We start from the raw sequence: 15,055 nt of genomic DNA, 5'->3' as shown, positions 1-15,055 counted from the left end.
AAAAGATGCTGTCCATCCTGGGTGTAATCACTAGGTGGATTAGTGGAGATGGTGTCAGAATTGTTCTCTCCTCTGCTTTTGCAGTCATTACAGCAGAGTCAGCATTTTTTGGTGGCTGCATTATTCTATGGGGTGACATAAACATAGCATGATTCTATCAGCAATCCCTTATAATTAGGGGGAAACGAGACTATTCTAAGGTGGTAAATACTTTGTACCTAAAAGTTTGAATGTTTGTACACAGCCAGGGTTACTCTTCAGAGTGTTCTGTGAAAGTCAAACTTGGAACCAGCTTCTAACTACCAGTGTAAGATTGTTAAACCATGTATGAAGATTAATGAGGGTTTTTTTAATATGGAATAATATTTTTTAAATACTTAACTCCTTGGATCAGTCAAAACAGAGTTTTAGCAAATACACGTGAAAATAAATACCTTTTGGGCTTTTGTGGGGTTTTTGTTTTGTAACTTCCCAGGTAATTGATAGACTTTATAGGAACTTGTAACAATCACTGCAGTTTTATGGCTACATTGAGGTTAACCTCACAAGGTGGACTGTCACACTGTCTTACTGTGTGCTTCATGTCTTAGTTAGGGTTTCTGTAGCTGTGACAAAACACCATAACCAAAAGCATGTTGGGCGGGAAAGTGTTGTTTCATATTATAGCTTGTGATCCATCAAACCAGCCTTCCTTGACAAGTGTACTAGTGCATGCAGGAATCCCAGCATTCGGGAGGCCGGAGCACAAGGCGTCCTGTGAGTTTGCAACTCACCCAAACTACACAGCAAGACCTTGTCTCAACAACAGCAAAAGAACAGCATTTCTCAGACTCACCTTCTGGTCCTTTCCTGGGTTTCCTGTGGCTGGGCTGGGAATCCTACATCTTACCAGTTCCTTGCATCATCTAGCTGCCTCTCATTTTCCCCTCCTTCCATGGGCCTGCTGTAGTGTTGCTCTGGTTACCTTCACAACTGAAGGTGCTCCTATGTGGTCCTTTCTCAGAGCAACTTGTAAGAAGCTTGGACTCATCATGTCACACAGGTCTCTTTGGAGCCAGTCCCTGTCCCTACCTGTCCCTCTTTTCTTCCCAGTCACTGTTGTGACATACTGACCCTTCCCCAGACATACTGACCCCTCCCTTGGGCTTTACCACTTTGCAAACGGAACCTGACCCTTCAAAGCTGTTCTGGTTCAGATCTCAAATATTCTTCCAGTGCCTTGTGCTAAGATCTTGGTCTTCCGTAGATGGTGCTATTGGAGGGGGGCTCCCACCTATAGGAGACAGAGCCTAGGGGGTAGAAGTAGATCACTTGAGACATGGCCTTGAAGGGCCCTGGCCTCTTCTTTTCCCTGGTTCCCAGTCATCCTGAGGTAAGCAGCTTTGCTCTGCCATGTTCAGTTCACCATGATGAGCCAAGCCACCCCAAGCGCAAGAAGCAACAGAGCCAACTGACCATGAGCTAAAACTTCATGAACCATGAGGCAAAATACATTTTTCCTCCTTAAGGTATTTGGCTCTTGTGTTTTATTAGAGCCATAGAAGCTTATTAAAACCCGGTGCCCTGGGTATCACTGAACCTCTTGTGTGATAAGTGTTTGTCTCTGTGGTACTCGGCAGTGTGGAGAGGTGACTAGGCACCTGCTTAGCCATTGCTTGCTCCTGCGGTGTCTTACCTGTGTTTGTGTGAATAAGAACAGTTCCCAATGAATACCTTTATTGATTGATAAAGGTATTCGCAGCATTTTTAAAAATTAGAACAGGGGCTGAAGAGGTAGCTTCTCTGCAGAGAATATGAGTTCAGTTCACAGTGCCCAGTAGGGCAACTCACAGCTGCCTTTAATTACAGCTCCAGGGGAACCAGCATCTCCTCTGGCCTCCACAAGCACTTCACACGAGCACACACACACACACACACACACACACACACACACACACACACACTTATAAGTAAAAAAAAGTAAATTCTTTTTTAAAAGTCAGAAGAATAAGATGTTACAATTTTACATATAACATTTGGAAACAAGATGATGGAGACTTTGCCTCGTGGGTGTGTGGGTGTGTTGGGGGTGTGTATGATATTCAAAAGTTGCAAAAGATAACATTTATGTTGAATTCCACCCCCACCCCCATCCTGAAACTTATGTCCTTGCTATTATTATTTGCCTCCCTCCTGTCTCCTTGTTTTTCAAGAGAATGTGTTTGAATGTGGGCAAATAGGACTGGGATATAAAAGTCTACGTTCTAATGTGATGAAACTTTCTCTGGGGTTTGTTGTATATCACAGGTGCCATGACAATATAAGTATATTAATCCCATCGGTGTATATTCTGCATATAGTTAACAGTGAAATTTTATTTAAATAATTTTTATATATGTCACAGGCTATATGATTTTCCCCCCCCAAATATATTCATGTCCTGACTGTGGAACCCTCTGACTGTCATATTATGTGATAAAGGGGCACTGAAGATATGATTAAGAATCTTTAGATGGAGAGAAGAACCTGTAGTATCCAGATGGAGTCTTTGTAATCACTAGAGGCCTCAGAAGGGGAGGGGGAACTGAGTCAGAGAGCAGGAGCTGGAGCAACACACTTTAAAATAAAGCAGGGAGCCATGACACAGGGAGTGCAGGTGCCCAATAGAAGCTGGAAAGACAAGGGCAGGCGTTTCCTTCAAGTTCACCCCACACACACCCCACCCCCAGCTCACCCCACACACACCCCACCCCCAGCTCTCCCTACACACACACCACCCTCCAGATCACCCCCCACACACACCCCACCCTCCAGCTCACCCCACACACACCCTACTCAGCCTAGAGGGGCCGGTTTTGGTTTCAGACTTCAGAGATAAACCTGAAGATTTTAAGCCCTTTTCGTTTGTGGAAATGTGTTATAGCATCAACAGAAAACTGATACAATACAGAAACCAGTGAAAACAAAGGCACGCTGTTGTAAATCCTCTGAGACCTGAGGGAGATCCTGGCCCTGGTGATGGTGGCACTCTTTACATCTCTTTACTGTGTGCTTGACATCTTTCCATTAAATGGCCTGTTTAACCTGGCATCTACCACAGCAGATGTGACAGTCAAGGTCATATCGGTTGCCTGTGCACAGATCTAAGCCTTCTGTATTATCACTCAATACTAATACAGTTAATTACAGTGTGCTTTTAGAGAACTTGAAATTTGGACGGACATTTCAAAGGAACTGTGTTGTTCAACTTCCTCGACTCGACTGAAGCCTATGTATTTCACAAGCTGTCTCGCTGTCATGGTTAATCAGTAATATTTTCTTATTATTGTTCCAGTTAAACAAAAAGCTCCAGAGACTGCCTCCTCAGACCAGGGCAGGAAAACGCAGTGGCTCATTTCAAGCCCATCCCACAGGTCACCAGCAGTTCCTATTTGTGACTATAACAATCACTTGAGATCAATTCAATAATTCTTTAAATTGTTTCCACTGGAGGTGAATCAAAACAATTGCTAATTCCAAACTGTTAAATAGCCAGAAACCGCAACGTACGAATCCATCAGGAAGTTTTTATGTGGATCAGGAGCACTCTGCTGGAGCCTGGAGACTAAGCATGATTGAAAATTGAATCAGAGGATGGGGGAGGAGAGATGAGGCCAATGGCCAATGTGCATGAGGTTCTCTCATTTACAGTATTACAGTGAGAAAGTTCTAGAAGTCAACGCTACAGCATCTTAGTATGATTGGCAATGCTGTGTACTTGAAATTTGCTGAAAGTCCATGTTAAGTGTTGCGATCAAGAATGTGGTATCAGGTTGGACAGCTGGCTCAGCCCTTAAAGGCTAGGCTCACAACCAAAATATAAGCAAAGGTATCTGTGAGGTGATGGCGTACTGTTTATTTTGATACACACGTCAAAACATTAAGTCATGTATGGGCATAAATTTTTTGCATCCTACTTTTAATAAGGGTTCAACCTCTCCTTTACCCCACTACCCAGCAGAGGTAGTGGAAGAGAAAAGTTATTAGGATATAGGGGAGTGGACCTGTTCAGCAGTAGTTCTTTGGGGGTGAGCTCAGTCTTCTTTGTCAGGAGTTCAGTCCCATAGCAAACACCAAATATAAATCAGCAGCTGCAGTCCAGTCCTCTTGGCAGGCAGACACCTCGCATGAACCAGCAGCTGTAGTTTAATCCTGAAGAAACCGCAAGGTCACAAGCAGCCCTTGGGCGAGTTTCTCTGAATGGTGGCAGTATTGCCACAAGCAGAGTTCAACAGTGCTATGAAAATCAAACCAATACAATATCCCTAGCTCTCAGCTAAGAATAACGAGGCAGGGCAAACCAAGCCAAGGTTCGGTGCTCATCTCCCACTGTCTGTGGGGTCATATTTATACTCCTTCATCATGGGTCCTTTCACGTGTTTGCTATAGCAGAACATCCTTTCGCCTTTGTCTGCTTCAGGAAAACATTTTTTCCCTGTATCTGCTTTAGCAAAACATCCTTTCACTTGTGTGCAAAACATCATTTGACATAACTGACTTTGAAAACAAACCACAAGTTTTCACTTCAGTCATGCATCTTAAGTATAGACCGCTTTTATCTGTAAATTATACTCAATTAAAATGGAAACAAGTAAACATCAAAGGAAGATTTTAGAACATGTGAAAAATCATATAAAATGCATAAACATACACATACCCCTAAATAAAGTTTTATTGGAACACAGCCACACCCATTTGTTGGTAAATCATCCCTGTTTTTATCCTGTGGTACCCACCCAGTGAGTATTGTCGTGCAATACCAACTCATGTTCTGGCTTTGCCATCCAGTGTTTTACAGAAGCATCCTGTGACGCCTGATCTAAACTCCCTAGCTGAGGGAGCTCTCTCCATTTACTACCACAACTCAGGAGGGTTTGCTCTCTACAGGGGATAACTGGGGTGCTGGCTCAGCTACAGCCTCCTTATTTCCTAAGCTCACAACTGTCTGTAACTACTCCAGTTCCAGGGGATCTGACACCTTTCCACAAACACGCATGCAGGCAAAACACTAATCAATGCTCATAAAAGTAAATACATCATTTTTAAAAGAAATTAGCATCTTCATGTTTTAACCCTGTCAGGATACGTGAGTCGGATTTTCACAACTATGTTACAACACTATAAAGATGGCTTTCTGGAGTATGAGGTTGTATGACCTGTGGCTCATCACCACATATACCCTCTAAGAACTTGTTTGAAGAAGTGCAGCATGCGTGCTCTACATTGAAACATTTGCATGTACATGATCTGTGTGCTCTATGTGAATACCCCTCTGCTTTGCACAGCAAAGGAGACTCCCCTTGGTGGGTGAAGCTCTTATCTTTTAAGGAATTGGCAGGCTTCTCTGACTTCAGTCCTTGGATCATGCTGTGGCTCACAGCCCGTGGGGGTGATCTGGTAAAGTGATCAGTGTCCATGCTTAATTGTGTGCAGGAGCCAGTTTGACCTTCCCACGGCTAGGGAAAAAAGTCGGTCATGGTAAGTGCGTGCTAGCTGTGGCATTGAGGACAGTAAGGGCCAATTGTGTCCGCCCTCTTTGATGGACATTCATTCTTTCTTCAGTGTATAACTAGGGCAGCAGATGGCTTTCTGGAGTATGAGGTTGTATGACTTGTTGCCCTAGGGAATGGTCACTCATGAATAAGCAAACCAGGTCAGTGGTTTGAATTCAGAGTGACTGATCCAGAATAATCAAAAAATCAATAGTGGTTTAGATTTTGGGTTTGTGTTTCTGCTGTTTAAGAGTCACTCAATGTATTTGAATCCTCTTACTCCAACAAGATGGCAGAAAGAGAAGCCTACCCTGAGAGTGAAGCTATATAGTGAGATCCAGTTTTAGCTGCCTTCCCAAACACCGCAGGCAGACTATGTGTGGGTTGCTATAAAATGGTGGCTACTGAACCGCTATGGCACATCCGTAGCAGGTGCTCAGGAATAGTGCCATAATTGGCCTGGGTAGTAGGTCTGTGTCTGCTTCCGAAGGAACGTGACTGCTTTTGCTGAGCTGGGCCCACTAAGCTTTTAGGTAAGTCATGGCCAGTTTGCCATTGATGGTAGAGTTTATTTAGAATGCAGATACATTTCATTTATTTATCAATGTAGGTTCATCAGTGTGGCAAGTATACTATAGGGAATGTTAGAGGAGAGGGGAGTAAAAAAAATCTCTGCATCTTTATCTCAAATTTGATGTGAAACTAAAACTATTCTTTGAAAAATGAAGTCAAGATAATTTTTATATGCCTCTGTGACCTCAAGTTTGGTCAAAGAGTTATCTAGGTCTCCAAGAATAATTTAGAGAGTGCGAAGGACTTTCTTAAATGTGTTTTCAAGGCTGACCCAGAACTCTAACTGGAAAAATGATAAGAGATACAGATATGTTAAATCATATGAATATTAAAATATTAACCAATGTGTCTAGATGGAGGATTTCAGAGTGGTTTGTTGTGGTTTGAGTGACTTCTAAGGATGCACTGCATTACACTGTATGGGCAACAGTTAGAAATGGAGACTTTATCTAACAGTTCAAGTACATGTTTGTATATGGGATTAACTTTAGAACTATATGTACAACCTCCCCTGCCTGGAAGAACAGATGTGATGATTAAGGGTATTAAACAAAGGAAGGGGTTGATTTACCTAGGAGTGATGTCAGTGTAGCCCTAAGAAAGACAAACCGGTCATTTCCTAGGTAATGCTGTAGCTGAGAAACAAGATGACCTTGAACTTCTGACCTTCCTGCCTCTGCCTCCAAAAGCTGGGATTTCAAGTCCACACCTGGCCTGTGGAGTGCTGAGGGACTGAAGGGGAAGGGGCAATGCAAGCAAAAAGCCTTTCATTTTTCTAGATAGAAAAAATGAGCCTGAGAGTGAACTGGGTTTGGATGAGTTCTTAGGAGGGAAGGGGATAATTTGTCTGCAAAGGGTTGAGGGAGCTGAGGAGGCAGTGGGGTAATGCTGAGAGCCCAGTGGAAACTTTGTCTTAAGGAAGATTCCAGAGTGGGGCACAGACTCTCTGCGTTTGGGGACTAAGAAGGGTGTGTGCTCCATTGCTATGGGTCTGTTAAGCATTTCATCACGAAGTTCTGCCCCGAAGGATGAGACTTAGACTGTGTAATATACTTGTGCCGCTCTATGGGCTGATCTAAGAAGAGGGACAGATGTTTTCCAGTGTTGCATAGCAACTCAAAAAAACAGCCCTGTAACATCCATCCATCTCTAAGCATTGTTAAGACGTTTGTGTTGTTAGCCTCCTCGGAATGATCATTTTCTGGAAATTAGTTCTCAGGTAGCTGTGGTTTGGGGCACTTTTGTTTTAAAACTCTATTCTTAGGGTGTTGGTTTTCCTGAAGTCTCACTCTGTGTAGAATTGGAATTTACCATGCTTGGATTTAACCGAAACCATTTTGGCAAGCCTGACAAATGAGTGGTTAGTTTGTGGTTGGAGAGTTTGCAAGTCAGTCCTTCTCAGAGAAAGCCCGCATTCTTTAACAGTTAACCATTAGTTACCACTGGTGGAGGTGGCTGGTTAAGTGTGGCAACTTCATACCCTTTCACTGGCTATTTCCACCACCAGGAAACCTTCAGGACTTTCAGTGTGCCTGGGTTTTAAGCAAAAATTTTATGTTTAGTCTATTAGAACCCTAAGTAAAAATAATTAGGACATTAATGCGACATGAGTTATTATTGCTGCTGCTGTTGCTGTTGTGGTGGTGGTTGGAGGCAAACTCTCAGGTATCCCAGACTAGCCTCACACTGCTATGTAGCTGATGTTTCAGGTATATATTACCATCGTTTATGCCATGCTAAGGACTCTAGCAACTAAGCTACATACCCAACTCGACAGATATTTATCTGGTGTGTGTGTGTGTGTGTGTGTGTGTGTGTGTGTGTGTGTGTGTGAGCACGCATGTGCACGCGCACGTACCATTTACATGCAAGTGTTGGTGAAGGCCAAAAGTGTTAGACCCTTGCAACTGGAGTTTGGATGCTGGGAACTGAACCTGGGTCCTCTGCAAGAGCAGCCATTGTTAATAGCTAAGCTATCTGAAGCCCCAGATATTTTTAACATACATTTATGGCTACTTCCTTTCACTTGAAAGAGTAATTACAAAGTGAAGGCAGTAGGTAGGCTTATCCTGATATCGTTTAGTTTCAAGCATTGCAGAGAAACAGGGAGCCACAGACCAGCAGTTACAACAAATTGAACTTGAAAGGCCCACTCATGGTATATGAGCTAGAGCCATTTACTTAGCCTTAGCGGGCCTCTGATTTCCCATCTGTGAACAAGCACAATAGGCAGAGTCCCTACACTATAGATATGTGAAAGAGGAGAAGTTAGAGCAGGGCCAAGCACTTAGGGAAAGCCTTCCTAACCTCCCCTTGTCCTCCCCATCTTCCCTATCATCTTCTCCCCACCCCCACCTCCTCCCCCTCTTCTTTTCCCCCTCCTTTCCCCTCTCCACTTCCTCCTCTGTTCTTGCTCCTCCTCTCCTTTCCCCCTCCCCCTCATCCTTCCCCTCTTCCTCCTCCCTCACTCCTTCCCCTGATCACCATCATTGTTATTATTGTTATCAGCCCATATGTGGTTTGCAAATCTTCGGTGAAGCATATGAGAAAGAAGGACAGGCTCAGACCTGCAGTTCTGTTAGTGTAGCACTGCAGTCTCCCCGTGGGATGACGCTCTAGGACACTCCAGTCATTAGTCGATGCCAGTGCCCATGCCTCACCGGGTGTTCAGCACTGTTAACATCATCACCATCTGACATTGAACTTCCCAGTAACTCATGAGTCCAGGCAGATGATCCCTCTGGCGGGAATATGTCTGATGTGCAGAATCACACTCACACACACACACACGCACACGCACACGCACACACACGCGTGCACACATATTCACACATCATGCTCCTTCCATTCAGGTGAGCATCACTGGCTTCAGGGCCACCTGTACCACCATCTTCTCTTCACAGGTGAGGGTACTGAGGACAGGTATTCTGGGCAAGCAATATTAGTGTTTGGGGGTGGAGCACCATGTGTGTGCAAAGAGGAAAACCTTGTGGAATCAGTCTTTCCCCCTTCTGTGGGTTCCAGGGATCAAACTCAGGTCTGCCGGGGCTTACATGGCAGTCACTCTACCTTCTGCGCCATCTCACCAGTCCAAGGGCACATGCATATATGAATTTGCATTTACAAACGGACTGCTATACAATGGGAGTAATGAGAACAGAATAGGAACGGGTATGGTGGATGAATTGCAATCCCTGCGCGATAAGAAGACATAAAATCAAGTGTGTTCCAAGAAAGCTTTACAGTAAAATCACGTTTTGCACCTAGATCACTGTTTTCAGGTGCAGTGTTTGCTGAACAAGCATGAGGACCTGAGTTTGGATCCCCAGCACCCACTCAGGCGGATCCTGGGGGCTTGCTTATCAGCCAGTCTGGCTAAGCATTGAGCTCAGAGTACAGTGAAAGATCCTGGCACACATGCACACATGAACACACCCATGCGTACATACAGTGTCAGTGGCAGCTTTGCTTATACACTGAAAGCCTAAAAACATAAAATAAATATTTTAATGTAACTTAAAAGTCTCAGGATTCAGCTTAGACAGGTTAAAACACTTGTCCTGCAAACATGATGACCTGGATTCAGTCTCCAGAATTTATATTTAAAAAAAAAAAAACAAAAAAAAAAAAACAAAAAAAAAACTGAATATGGGGCACACATCTGTGATCCCAGTGGAGATAGGAAAATGTCCCAGAAGCTCCCCAGGTCATCAAGCCTGACGTAGGAAGAGTTGAGAGACTCTGCTTTGATAGGTGGAAGACACAAACGGACTCCCAAACATTGTCTTCTAACCTCCATGCATGCACCATAGCACACATGTGCCCAGATACATGTACACACGTGCAACACACACATACACAACCTTTTAAATAAAAAAAGAAGAAGAAGAATCTCTTCCTCAGAAACTACCTTGTTCACATCCCAGCCCCTTTAAAGGCTGAGTGAGTTAAGAATAAGTTTTGGGAAAGGAGCCACAATAGGAAACTTCAAGAATTTCGGAAGGCTAATTCTCTATACTGAGACTGTATTAGGTGACTGCAAGCTTATTTCTGTCATGGTTTCTAAACTCAGCCTGTCTCTCATTTCCTGCTTCAAACACACAGTCCTCAGCTACTGTGAGTTTCCCTTCTTTTACTTCTTGTTGAGACCAGTCCTGAAATCTACTTGTCAAAAGCTGTAAGGAATCCAAACTTCCCCATATAACTTCTGCTCCTGTTTGATTTCTCTCAACAAAAACTATAAGATAAATAGTTACCCAAGAAATATTTAGCTATACAATTGACAAGGGATGCTTCCTCTTAACTGATTCCACGGGGAAAGTAATTTCAGAGAAGGTCACTGACCTATTCAAAGCCAGTCTTTCCTTTTTTTGATATTGTAACTATAGAAATGGTGAGGTTCCTTGCTGTATGGTAACTGTAGCTCGAGAGCTCCTGCATTCTTTTCCAGTCATTCTATTTTCTTCTGAGCTGAGGTCTTACCAGGTGGTCCGGGCTAATCTTGAGCTGACCCTCCTCCTGCCTCACGTTATAATGCTGGGGTTACAGGAATACTGCACTGTACCCACCTGAATGATCCTGTGCCACTTTTATTAAAGCATACAATAAACTAGCCTTCAACCTTCAGACTTCTATATGTATAGTTGGTAGAATGTTACAGTAAAGGAGATAGCCTAAAGTAATATAGACTAAAGCCTTAGAAGGCTTGTTATCCAGCTCCTGGAGACCTCAGGCATACTGAGGGGTCCAGATGGAACTGATGGTGGTGGTGGATGATGATAATGAGGACTCTGAGAGGATGAGGAAACAGTAACTTGCTTTGTGTTTTCTTAAGACCATCATACCCCAACCATGCTATGCTGACCCCGTGCTGATCATTTCACTCAGCGCCACTAGAGCCCAAGAGAGGAAATGAGGCAGTAGAGCAGTGGGATTGTTTATCCTGTGTCAACATGGGTGTCCCCGTTGCTCATCGTGAGTGTTTCAGAATACTGCACAGTCAAAATGTAGGTGTGGGAATAGAGATGGCCATACTTTGCAATGTGAACAATAACCACTTTTAATTGGCAGAATGGTTTTGAGATGGGTTTTCTGAATGGTTGCAGAATTCTTCCCGGCTTCCAGCTTATAGATCTAGTAGAAGTTCTTCTAAGTTTGTGCAGGAAGAATATATCAATAAGAATATATCAGTAGTAAGATGTAAGGTACTGAACTGCACATGTAAAAATGCCCAGACCACATACTGTGGAAATGGGAAGCAGGTGCCTTCATAATCTTCAATGGCTTAAAGACATGAAGGCCATGTCCTTCCTCTTCTGTGTATCTGGGGCATGTCCTCAGCTCACACAACTGGAAAGTGGCCAGGGTGGAATTCACACAGAGTATCCCTTATGCTATGAAACTCACTCGTGAGATAAGCTGGCCCTGTGTAGTGGTGCTGGGTGTTCGTCTGCTCAGTGCTTTGAAGTCTAATATGATAAAAAGTCTCAACAGGATTTGTATTCTTGTGTTTTGCCTAATGTGCAAGGAGTCAACTTCAATGTGTAGTGTAATCTGTTCTAGTGCTGTTGGGTTCTGCTTATAATTTCTTTAACTCATTGTTGTTCATAATATCAGATCTTTGTGCTTATTATGAAGTTAAGCTGAAGTATCATTCCTATTGAAGAGGAGTATCCAGGAAAAATGAATATGCCAAGAGGAACAGCAAGATAAATCTGTGCTCATTAGGCTTCTTTCAAAAAGGATGTTGCATTTTGAGTGAGTTCTTTTTCATGTTATAGAGTCCTTTAGCCTTTGGGAAGGCACTAGTTCAACATTTGAACTTGCTTTTCTTTATATATACTTTTATTTTACATAAATAAAAGTTAATTTGATTGTTGCATGGTAACTAGCTAGCACATCAGTGATCACTAGGAGACCCCATCCTATCTTAAAGATAAGGATGGGGTGCCTTATCTGATGGTTACTGTATATAATAATCATTACAGTCAAATGGTCATATATATAACTAAATTTAATTCAGAGTGCCACTGTTGGATAATTGGATGATAATACATGGCCTAATACATTATTCTAGATAGTACATTGATAAGGGGATGGTGACAGTGCTAAGCATGGCAAGTTGAGCCTCAGCGGTGATATAGGAACAGAACTTGATGACATGAACATGATGTGTAGGAAGGACAGTGAACATGTGGGCAGCAGAAAAACTATTTGTCATAAGAGTAATCAACCACCTTCAAAATCCTCAAGTCCACGTACCTAGGGGCACCGAACCTAGACCTGCCATTGATCATGACCATGTCCTCAAATTATCAAGTAAAATACTTGTGTCTGAATCAAAATTACATGCAGATTTTGGTATTTCTATCAAACTTTCTTCTCAAATGTTGACATGTAGCTGTCTTTCTGCTACTTTGTGGTTCTTCTTTTCTCACGCTTTATCCCCCCAGGTTTCACCCCCCTATTAGTAGATAGGAGAGAAAGGATAGAGGAGGAGAGAGAAAGAGAGATCCCTGAATAAAGTCAGTCTGAAAGGGAGGACATTATCATTAGACTACTTCTTGCTGATTAAGAGCATCACATTCCTGTGGGAACGTTTGACCTTCAGTCAGGATATCTAATTTCTTTTTCTTTTTGTTTCTTCTTTGTGCACTACAAACGCCAACCAACAGCCCACCCAACCTCTCAGGGCCCTGGCATATATATATGCACCTTCTGAAAAGTCCCCAGAATTCAAAGGTCACACAATCGGAGAAACCATGTGCCGCTGGCAAAATCATGCTCCTGCTAGAGCATGAGGCAAATCGTAGTCACCTGCTGTGGACAATCTGCAGCAGCCCCACATCCTACACCTGGGATTAAAATGAAAACGTATTCTTATACTATTTCTCATATATATATATATATATATATATATATATATATATATTCTTATACTATTTCTCATATATATATATATATATATATATATATATATATATATATATATATTCTTATACTACTTGTCCCTACTTTGGCAGGTACAGAAGAATATCCCTTTGGGAAAGGGCTCTGTTTCCCTTCTTATGAGCAGCTTACCTTTTTCTGTTGTATGTATTCATTTTTGCTCAAGATTCCATTAAAAGGACTCCAAATTCCTTAAAGCTACTTAAGAATTAATTAGCTAGAAATTCCAATCTTGCAACATCTGTTTCCTCGATGCTGGTGGGGAAGACCACATGACCGTCACTCACTTCACACCCAACCACTGTTCATGTCAGAGCAAAGAGGCATAAGTCACCTTGCTAAGTCCTGAGATACCTACACAGCAACCAGGTTGATGCAGCTGCACCTGTATGGCTTTTCCACACTAAAGCCACCCTGGGTGGGGCTAGAAATGCACCAGAGAGTGTAAGTCCTCCCTAACTGCCACCGACAAGTGAGAGCCTTTATCTCTGTGTCCCAGAAGTGGTCTCAATTGCCTGCATATGAAGAGGATACAGGAGTCCTATAGGGAAGACCTACAGGGCAGCCATGGGAAGTGGTCAAGAAGGACCAGGCTAGGGAAAGGTAAAAAGACAGAGCAGATGAAGTGGGCCCAAAGAAGCCAGACAATGTTGTTGTTCACTGGGGGGCCTGCTCTGTGATTGGATCACAAAAATAAGAATCTTACCAAGAACAGCCCTTTCATAGAAGATGTATTCATCGGTACCAGCAGCCATCCAAAAGGTGGCCTCATTCACATGGAAGGTGTAAAAAAATAAAGGTCTTTCACAGTTGATATTTCTCCCACTTATAAAGCAGGAAAACTGCTCTGTGCTGTCTGAACAGGACTGGTATCCGCATGTGTGCATATGAAAGTGCCCTTTCTAGCACCCTGCTATCTTATAACCTTATTCAACACAGGGGACCTTAAGGAGCTTTGTCTGCTCTGCCAGTGGTTTTGCCTGTAATGAATCCAAGCCTTGTTGCCCATCTTTAGCACGATTACCACTTCTGTACACCAATGTACAGGTGAGAAGCCCTCGCCCACCCTCCCCAGGTAGGAAAGCCCCATCATCCTGCCATAACATCAGGGTCTCAGTAATGAGAAGCATATGCTTCCAGCACACAGTTCATTAATTCTTGTTTCCTGTAGCATTCCCTCCCACAAAAACAGAAATCTTGGAAGATGCCCTTGCCAGGAACAGCATGATCAAATCCCAAAACAGCATCACACTTTTGTCAGACCCTGTTGTGTATTATATAGAAGGTCTGCCAAAGTTAATGATTCTCCCCAGCTGGCTTCTCTCCCTGTCGTTTGGAAGGGGAACATCCCAGTTTAGTCCCACTGCTGCTAGGATAGCTTTTCTGTGGTCCACATCCAGTCTTTCTCAAGATACTGATGCTATTTGTTGGACTGTGCCTCTAGCATTCACTCGGTGTGCAAGTAAGTTTCTATTTGGATATATTTCTAGGTACTTGGTTATGATGAGAATTTTGGTTTCTTAATCACAGAAACATGGAATGTTTTTGTTCTAATCCCAGGTGTGGGATATGGGGATGATTCAGATTGTCCACAGCAGCTGACAATGAGTTGTCTTGTGCTCTGTCAGGGGTGTGATTTGACCAACTACAGATAGTTCCTACAAGTGAATGTCTGAAGCTTGGAGACTCTTGAGAGGGTATAAAAATGCTAGAGCCCCAAGAGGTGCAGTGGCTGCTTTTCCTGTTTCTGCTTGCTGCTTACTGCTTGCTGCTTGCTGCTTACTGCTTGCTGCTTGCTGCTTACTGCTTGCTGCTTGCTGCTTGCTGCTTGCTGCTTGCTGCTTGCTGCTTGCTGCTTGCTGCTTGCTGCTTGCTGCTTGGAGATATCCTAACAACAAAGATCAACACTGCCCCAAGAAATTCAATATCCCTAATCATCAGGAAGGAAGTAGTTCTTGCAATCAGAGCGGCACCCCTTTCCCCTCTAACCTTCTTTCTCTACTAACTAATGTTGGGAATTAGAA

General features: G+C 43.1%; 1 protein-coding gene across 6 annotated transcripts in view; it reads left to right on the top strand.

Moving 5' to 3' along the window:
- Positions 1–15,055, top strand: part of Fam171a1 (family with sequence similarity 171 member A1) — a 128,537-nt gene that overhangs the window by 102,694 nt on the left and 10,788 nt on the right. The gene's annotated exons all lie outside the window — the stretch shown is intronic.

The sequence above is a fragment of the Arvicanthis niloticus genome, chromosome 8 (assembly GCF_011762505.2).
Source record: "Arvicanthis niloticus isolate mArvNil1 chromosome 8, mArvNil1.pat.X, whole genome shotgun sequence".
Classification (NCBI taxonomy): domain Eukaryota; kingdom Metazoa; phylum Chordata; class Mammalia; order Rodentia; family Muridae; genus Arvicanthis; species Arvicanthis niloticus.
The sequence above is the reverse complement of the archived record's forward strand: the minus strand, read 5'-3'. Positions and strand labels throughout refer to the sequence as shown.